Source organism: Myotis lucifugus, unplaced genomic scaffold (genome assembly GCF_000147115.1).
Source record: "Myotis lucifugus unplaced genomic scaffold, Myoluc2.0 scaffold_199, whole genome shotgun sequence".
NCBI lineage: Eukaryota > Metazoa > Chordata > Mammalia > Chiroptera > Vespertilionidae > Myotis > Myotis lucifugus.
Genome location: NW_005871247.1, coordinates 2051056 through 2059774, shown reverse-complemented (window position 1 = coordinate 2059774; position 8719 = coordinate 2051056).

Here is an 8719-nt window from a genome sequence, read left to right as displayed (position 1 = left end):
GAAACATATGGACTAGACAGTAGAAACTACCAATAATTTGATTACTCAAAGATATACTCAAAGTATTTCATCTTTTTAATTATAATTTTATCTTTTATTACAATTATTTTATGCTTAAGTGGTTTAAAACTCACAGAAGTTGCAAAAATAGTAAAGAGAGTTTCCATGAACCCCTTCCCTGAGCTGCCCCCAGTGATAACATCCTACATAACAATAGTACATTGTCAAAGCCAGGCCACTGCCCTTGATACAGTCCTAGTAACTGGGATTCCCCTGGGATTCCCCCAGTTTTCACATGCACTTTTTTTCAGTGTGTATTTTATTAAATGTTTAGATTTGTGTAGCTGTCACCACAACCAGGATGCAAAACTGTCCCATCAACACAAAGAAACTCCCTCATGCTACTCCTTAAGCCTCATTCTCCCCTAACCATAACCCATGGCGGCCACTGGTCTGTTCCCCATCACTAGGATTGGATTACTTTGAGAGTGTCATAAATATAGTTTTAAATAAAAATTTATATACTTAATATATAAATAAAATATGTAAACATAATATTGATATATGATATATTTACATTATATTTTAACTAATAGAAAATTTAAATAATATACATTATTAAATATATTTAAAATCATATAGATTAAAAATTTGTCATTGCTTTTGAAAAAGGCTATTTTTGTTGCTCTTGTTTGATTATTCTGCTCTCGATTATGACGCTAGATATTTGGACAGGTACCGAGGCTGGTACCTGGCATAAGTTTACCTTAGTCCCACCCAATGAGGAAACCTATGTTCCCCCAAGGGCCCCGTAAACTGTGCTTGCTTCTTCCATAACAGAAATGATTCCCTTTGTCTTCAAGCATCCTGAAGCAATCATGGATTTTTTTAAAGCTGGAAAACAAGCCAGTGTAGCATTACATCACTGTAGTATTGTCTGTTTCTTCATGCTGTCCCAACTTTTGGTCAAAGGAAGGTTTAACTCCCAACGTGGCCCTCATAGGTAGTTGCACAAATTCCGCTTTTCACGACAGCAACATCCAAATGAAGCATTTAAAGCATTTGGTAACAGCACCAAGTTCTTTATGCATCTTTCATTTTCACAAATGTGCATTTGCAAATTGCATTTCAGAGATAGCCATAGGGAACTTCTCATTGGTCTCAAATGTAAACGTAACAATGTAGCTCTCCAAACAACCACGTTTTTGATTTGTGGTATGTGTTTGGAAAACAAAGCACTTAGGCCCTGGCCCAAATATAAAGTGGAAATAAGCCCTACAAGGCAGATGTTTAACATCCCTAAACAAATGGACAATAGGACTCCATGGACACTCCAGCTGTTGATTTCCTCTAGTTTCAGAGAGAAGAGAGTCGCTCAAAATAAAACCTCTTTGCCTTTGTAAAAATCATAGTTGTGGGTGAAAAGACATTTTATTTAGAAACGTAATCTGCTGCTGACTTCTTTGGGAAAACATGGAGTCCAGTTCCTACTCTATTCGCCAGAGAAACAGAAGAACATTTCCTAAATAATGAACCATTACAAATATATAGCAAAAATGCATTCCTGGTGTATATCAGGCACTATCCTAGATGCTCGAGGCATACCACACACCGCCCTTGGCTACTGGAGTTAGAGAGGAGCTGAGCAGCTGTGTGGCTGGTGATGGCGTTCATGGGGATGGGAGCGCCTTGGAAAAGGAGTGAGTGTGGGAGTTAGTCCAGCTTCCGACATGGTGAATTTGCAGAGAGTTCAGGACATTCTAAAGGAAGGTAAGTAGGCAGGTGTATGTTTGGGTCTGGAGCCCACAAGAAAGACCTGCTTTAGCAAACAAATTTAGGGTTCTCTGTCATACAGATGGTAACTGAAATCTGGGTATCTAGGCCTTTGACTGCCCAGTATGTGTAGAGTTGAGAGTAGATTTAAACCCAAGACATGGGGAATCCCAATAGCTAATGTTTGGATGTTAGAGATTAGGCCTGCAAAGAGAATTATCTGGAAAGGAAGGAGAATTGTCAGGACGATGAGATACCATGAAAGTCAAGGGGAAAAGGTGTCATAAGAAGAGAATGATTAAGTGATGTCAAGTATTTCTGAGAGGGTAAGAACTACAAGCTCAATAAATAGTGTTAAGTTTAAGTATTTTGTGGATTATTAGAACAGATAGGTTTGTATTTCCTCTGTAACCTTGCTTTATGCTATTTCATTCTTTTTATTTCCTTGATGTCATCGCTTTGTTTATATGATTTTTGTTGTTTTAATCTTCCTCGGTGTTTGGAAAGGATGCATATTGCATATAGCACTATAAACTTTTAAGAATCAACATTCGATCTATATTTTTGTAATTGTCAGAGTTAAGTAATGATAGGGATTTTTAAGTTTCCTTTAAAAAGATAAGAAATTAATCAATTTATGTTTTTTTCCTTATCTAATATGTTTTTTAAAAGTTCACATCATTTGGGATTATTTATCACATCACATAGTTTTTACATTTATATTTACTTTTTTACTTTTACAACAAATGAGCCCCCACTCTGCATGACTGTTTTTTACTTCTATGTCCTATGGTAGGCCTTTTATACTATATCTGCCTACCTCCAAGTTTTCTTTATTTCTTGATTAGAGTGAATCTTAAGTTGTATTTAAATCAAGATATTTAAAATTTCTGAATGACAATATCACAGTCAAAATAAAATCTGAATAATATAGAAATACAGACAATGAAAAATGAAAGATCCTCACAATTCTACTCCCAGATAAGGGCTACTAAAAGCAATTTCTTGGTCTCTCTTTCTCTCAGCAACACATGGAGGTGTCAATATACCAGGCTACGGACAATTTCCGGTCCTTTGCAATGTGAAAATTCATGTCTCTGTAAACTTGTACCTTTTCAGTCCTGGGAAGTTCTCTTTTGATGACCTCTTCTCCTCCATCTTCTCTATTCTCTCCTTTCAGAGCACTGTTGCTGGTGGAACCGCTGCAGTCCTCACCTTCTGTCAGAGAACACAGGGCTGCACCCCTTTCCTCTCATTCCCACCGAATTGTTGTAGTTCCAGACCAGAGTGGATGCAGGCAGTGGGCAGGATAAACACGGCAGCCAGCAGAGCAGATGTTTCAAAAGTAGCACTCACCTGATAAAGGAACGGCCGCTGGGCTTCTGATTGGTGTTGCACTGGTTTCCAGTCTGCTCGCAGGAAGAGCCAGAATTTGTCTTTCTTAGGCCAGTTCTCTTAGCTTCATAGTTAGAGCTTAAGCAATTTTTCAAGTTTTAGGTACCAGGGTGCCTGTCGATTTCGGGTATTATGTTGCCTATTATTTTTAGGATGTTTGCAAATTTTTACAGTTCTGGATTTTCAGGGTGTTGTTTGTTTCTCTGAGCTGCCTTAGGGATATACTCTTAAATGGGAAATGTGAGTACTGCTTCTAAAAGTGACTCATTATTAGCCTATCTAAACTGCAAACCCGAAAGGAGGGTAAAAAGAGAGACATTCAGCTGGTTTTATAGTAAAACACTATTTTGATTAAAATGGTAAGGTTTTTTCCTTGTCTTGAAGTTACTACCGATATATATATATAATTTCCTCTAGCATCTCTGTGACTTTGATTTGTAAAGTAGCAGTGAATGAGCCTATAAACCCGTCCCACAGGCATCCAGAGCTCTTTGCTCTCATGACTGTCCTGCTGGAATCAATAAGCTGTTGATTAAAAACGTTATGAGTTAATACATTTAGTAAGCTTAACCTGTTTTTTAGAAACCTAGTCACTTTCATGTCATTAGTTGCAGGGATAGAGACAAAAGCTGTAGCTAATTATTAACAACTTTACAAAGTTGATATTGAATGTCTAATGTATCCCAAATGCTCCCTTTCTCTGGTCAGTCCCTGTGTCTTGCTAGGTAGCCTATTGCTAGCTTGGAGAATGGCTTCAAGTTGAAGACCTTAAGGTTTCAGAAAAACTTGAAACAGCAACAGATTCTCTGGTCATTTTGAAACAACCCCGTTCTGCTGCAACATCTGGATGCAAAGGGGAGTGATTGCTGGCTGGTGGAGGACCAATAGCATCTTTCCCGTCCACCTGCGTCAGATGGCTGACTCCCAGCTGCTGAGTAAAGAGGACGGAAGGGGCCAGCGCTGCCTTGTAAAACTGGCAAGCCTGGTTTAGACGTATTTTAACTCCCAGATCTTCGTCTCTTTCCCTGAAATCTCTCCTGAGCCTCAGAACTATGTTTCCAAATGCCAGATACACAAATATTTCCTAAGTTGCAGAAGACAACAAACAGCTCGCTCTCTCTGAAAGACTGTTGAAAATTGGGGCCCCGAGACTGAGATTTTAAACTGAAAACCAGTCCTCAAACTGTCCCTGGGGCTATGTCCTGGGAGTGAAGGTGACAGAATTAAAGCATCCAATTAAGTTGGCGTTTATTGGTGAAAGCTCTGACTTCTGAGCAGCTCACCCCATATGTCATATAATCTCATATTCAGAGAGAGCATGCGGGAATCATTACGCTTCAGGCATGAGTCTCACCGGTAGAACGAGGTCTAAGGCCAAGACAAAAAGATCATTTCCCCCCAAAATCTGCCTATCTCATTAGCCTTTTCATGGGTGATATAACTTCTCCTTCCCTCTGAGCATGGAGGGGTCCCCTGGCTGTCACTACTAAGCATGCCATTTCCATTATTGTTATAAATTATGTGCCAAGCCCCTGCAGGCCCTTGTCCCAAGCTCCATATACTTATCGAAGATGAACTATTATATGACAGCACAAGGAAAAATGAACTTTAGGAAGTAAAACTAACAGATTTTTTATAAACCATTAATCCATCCAGCATGTGTAATATAGGTAATTCCCATAAAAAAGAGTACAAAGTTCACATGGATGATTGCTGAACTTATAACACACACACACACACACACACACACACACACACACCCCAACACACACACCCCAACACACACAGAACTTCTAGAAATAATAATGGAACTCAGCAAAGTCATAGGATGCAAGATGAAAACACAAATATAAACTGAATTTCTATATGCTAGCAATAAATAATTTGAAAATGAAATTAGAAAACGACTTTTAAAAAATCCACAGGTCTATTTGTAGGCACTTGGATTGCTTTCATATCTTAGCTATTGTAAATAATGCTGCAATGAATATAAAGGTGTGCATATTTTTTGAATTAGTGTTTTGGGTTACTTCGGATATAATACCCAAGAAGTGGAATTGCTGGATCATAAGACAGCTCCATTTTTAATTTTTTGAGGAAACTCCATACCGTTTTCCATAGTGGCTGCGCCAATCTGCATTCTCACCAACAGGGCAATCCTCACCCACACTTGTTTGTTGATTTATTCATGATAGCCATTCTGACAGGTGTGAGTGTGGTTTTAATTTGCATTTCTATGATGATTAGTGTTGTTAAGCATCTTTTCACATATCTATTGACCATCTCTATATCCTTTTGGGGAAAGTATCTATTCAGATCCTATGCCAATTTTTTAATTGGATTTTTTTGACATTGAGTTTTTTTAAAGTTGGATATCTTTTGTATCGTTGGCAAATATGTTCTCCCATTCAGTAGATTGTCATTTTGCTTTATGGATTTTTTTTGTGTGTGTTTTGCTGTGAGAAAACTTTTTGTTTAGTTTTTCTTATTTCCCTTGCTTGAGTTGAGGAGATATATCAGAAAAAATATTGGTAAGAAAAGTGTCCAAGATTTTACTACCTATGTTTTCTTCTAGGAGTTTTCCAATTTAATCTGCTTTGAGTTTATTCTTATATGTAGTGTAAGAAGGTGGTCTAGTTTTATTTTTTCATGTATCTATTCAATTTCACAAAAACCTCTTATTGACTCGACTGTCTTTACTCCATTGTATGTTCTTCTCTTCTTCATAATATATAAATTGACCATATAGGAACAGCCTTATTTCTGGGTTCTCTATTCTGTTCCATTGATATATATGTCTATTTTTATGTCAGTACCATGCTGTTTTGATTACTATAGTCCCGTAACATCATTTGATATCATGTAACTTGATACCTCTAACTTTGTTTTTCTTTCTCAAGATTGTGGTGGCTTTTGGGGGTTGTTTGTGGTCCCGTATAAAATTTTAAATTATTTCTTCTAGTTCTGTGAAAAACACCATTGGTATTTTGACAGACATTGTGTTGATTCTTTAGATTGCCTTGGATAGTATGGACATTTTAACGATGTTAATTCTTCCTATCCAGGAGCATAATATATGCTTCCATTTCTTTTTATCTTTTTTTATTTCTTCAATGTCTTATAATTTTCCAAGTACAGGTTTTTTTTTTTTACCTCCTTGATTACATTTATTACAAGGTATTTTCTTTTATTTTTTAATGCAGTCAATTTCATATCCTGCTACTTTATGGAATTTATTCTAGTAGTTTTTTGGTGGGATCTTTATGGTTCTCTATATTCAGTATCATGTCATCTGAAAATAATGACAGCTTTACTTCTTCCTTTCCAATTTGGATGCTTTTAATTCTTATTGTCTGATTGCTGTCTGTAGGACTTCCAGCACTATGTTAAATAAAAGTGGTGAAAGTAGACATTCCAATCTTGTTCCTGATCTTAAGGGAAATGCTTTAAGTTTTGTTCTTGTTTTCCCATCAAGCATAATGTTAGCTGTGGGTTTGTCATATATAGCCTTTATTATGTTCTGGTAGTTTCCTCTATTCCCACTTTGCTGGGAGTTTTTATTTTATTTTATCATTAATGTGTCTGGATTTTGTCAAATGCTTTCTCTACATCGATTGATATATGTTTTCTAATCCTTTATTTTCTTTATGTGATGTATCACATTAATTGATTTGTGGGTATTGTACCCCAAAATAAATTCTAATTGATCATAGTATATTATTTTTTAAATGTATTGCTGAATTTGGTTTGTAATATTTTGTTGAGGGTTTTTGCATTTATGTACATCAAGAATATTGGCCCATAGTTTTCTTTCTCTGTAGTGTCTATCTGATTTTTAAATTAGGATAATGCTGGCCTTATCAAATGAGCTTGAGAGTCTTTCCTCTTCTGGATTATTTGGAATAGTTTGAAAAGGATAGGTACTAATTCTTCTTTGAATGTTGGGTAATTCTCATCCTGTCCAGGGCATTTTTTGTTGAAAGTTTATGATTACTACTTCAATTTCATTGATTGTAATAGGTCTGTTTAGATTTTCTGTTTCTTCTTGATTCTGTCTTAGAAGATTGCTTGTTTCTAAAAATTTATTGATTTCTTCCAGATTATACAGTGTGTTGGCATATAGTCATAATATTTTTTATAATCCTTTGTATTTCTATGTCAGTTGTTACTTCTCCTCATTTATTTCTGATTTTATTTATTTGTGTCCTCTTTATTTCCCTTGATGAGTCTGGTTAAAGGTTGATAAATTTTGTTTATCATTTCAAAGAACCAGCTTTTGGTTTCATTAAATTTTTTGTATTATATTTTTTGCTTCTATTTTGTTTATTTCTGCTCTGATCTTTATTATTTTCTTTCTTCAACTCACTTTGAGCTTTGTTTGTTATGTTTTCTAGTTCCTTTAGGTATAATGTTAGATTGTTTATTTGAGACTTTTCTTATTTCCTGAAGTAGGCCTGTTTTGCTATGAGTTTCCCTCTTAGGACTGCTTTTGTTATGTCCCATAGATTTGGGGTTGTGTGTTTATTTTCATATGTCTTAATCAAATCTTTTGATTTCATTCTTGATCTCATTGTTAACCCATTCACTATTTAGTAACATGTTAGTTATCCTCCATGTGTTTTTCACTTTTCTTTTTGTGATTGACTTCTAGTTTCATTCCATTGTGGTCAGAAAAGATGCTTGAGATGATTTCAATCTTAAATTTATTGAAACTTGTTTTGTGGCCTAACATGTGGTCTATCCTGGAAAATATTCCATGTATACTTGAAAAAAAAGTATATTATGCTACTTTGGGATGAAATATTCTGAAAATATCAATTAAATCCATCTGGTCTGGTGTCTCATCAGGTTGCTGTTTCCTTTTTTGATTTTCTGTCTGGAAGATTTATCCATTGATGTCAATTGAGTGTTAAAGTCTCCTACTATGACTGTATTACTGTCAATCTCTTTTTTATATGCATCAATATTTGCTTTATATACTTAGGTGCTCCTATGTTGGGTATATAATTGTTTACAGGGATTATATTCTCTTGTTGAATTGATCCCTTCATCATTACTTAGTGTTCTTTTTTTGTCTCTTATTATAGTCTTTGTTTGAAATTCTATATTGTGTAATATAAGTATTGCTTCCTTAACTTTTTTTGTTTCCATTTGCATCAAATATCTTTTTCTATCTTTTTACTTTCAGTCTCTGTGGGTCTTTTGTTCTGAGGTGGGTCTCTTGTAGACAAAATATAAATGGGTCTTGTTTTCTTATCCATTCAGTTACTTTGTGTCTTTTGATTGGAGCATATAAGCCATTTACCTTTAAAGTGATTATTAATAAGGTATATATTTATTGCCATTTTAATATATATATTCTTTCTTTCTTCTTAAGGAAGTCCCTTTACCATTTTCTGTAATACTGATTTCATGGTGATGAACTCCTTTAGCTTTTTATATCTGTGAAATTCTTTATTTCTTCTTCAATTTTAAATGATAGTCTTGCTAGGTATAGTAGTCTTGGTTTTAGTCTAGCTTTTAATCATTTTGAATATTTTGTGTCACTCCT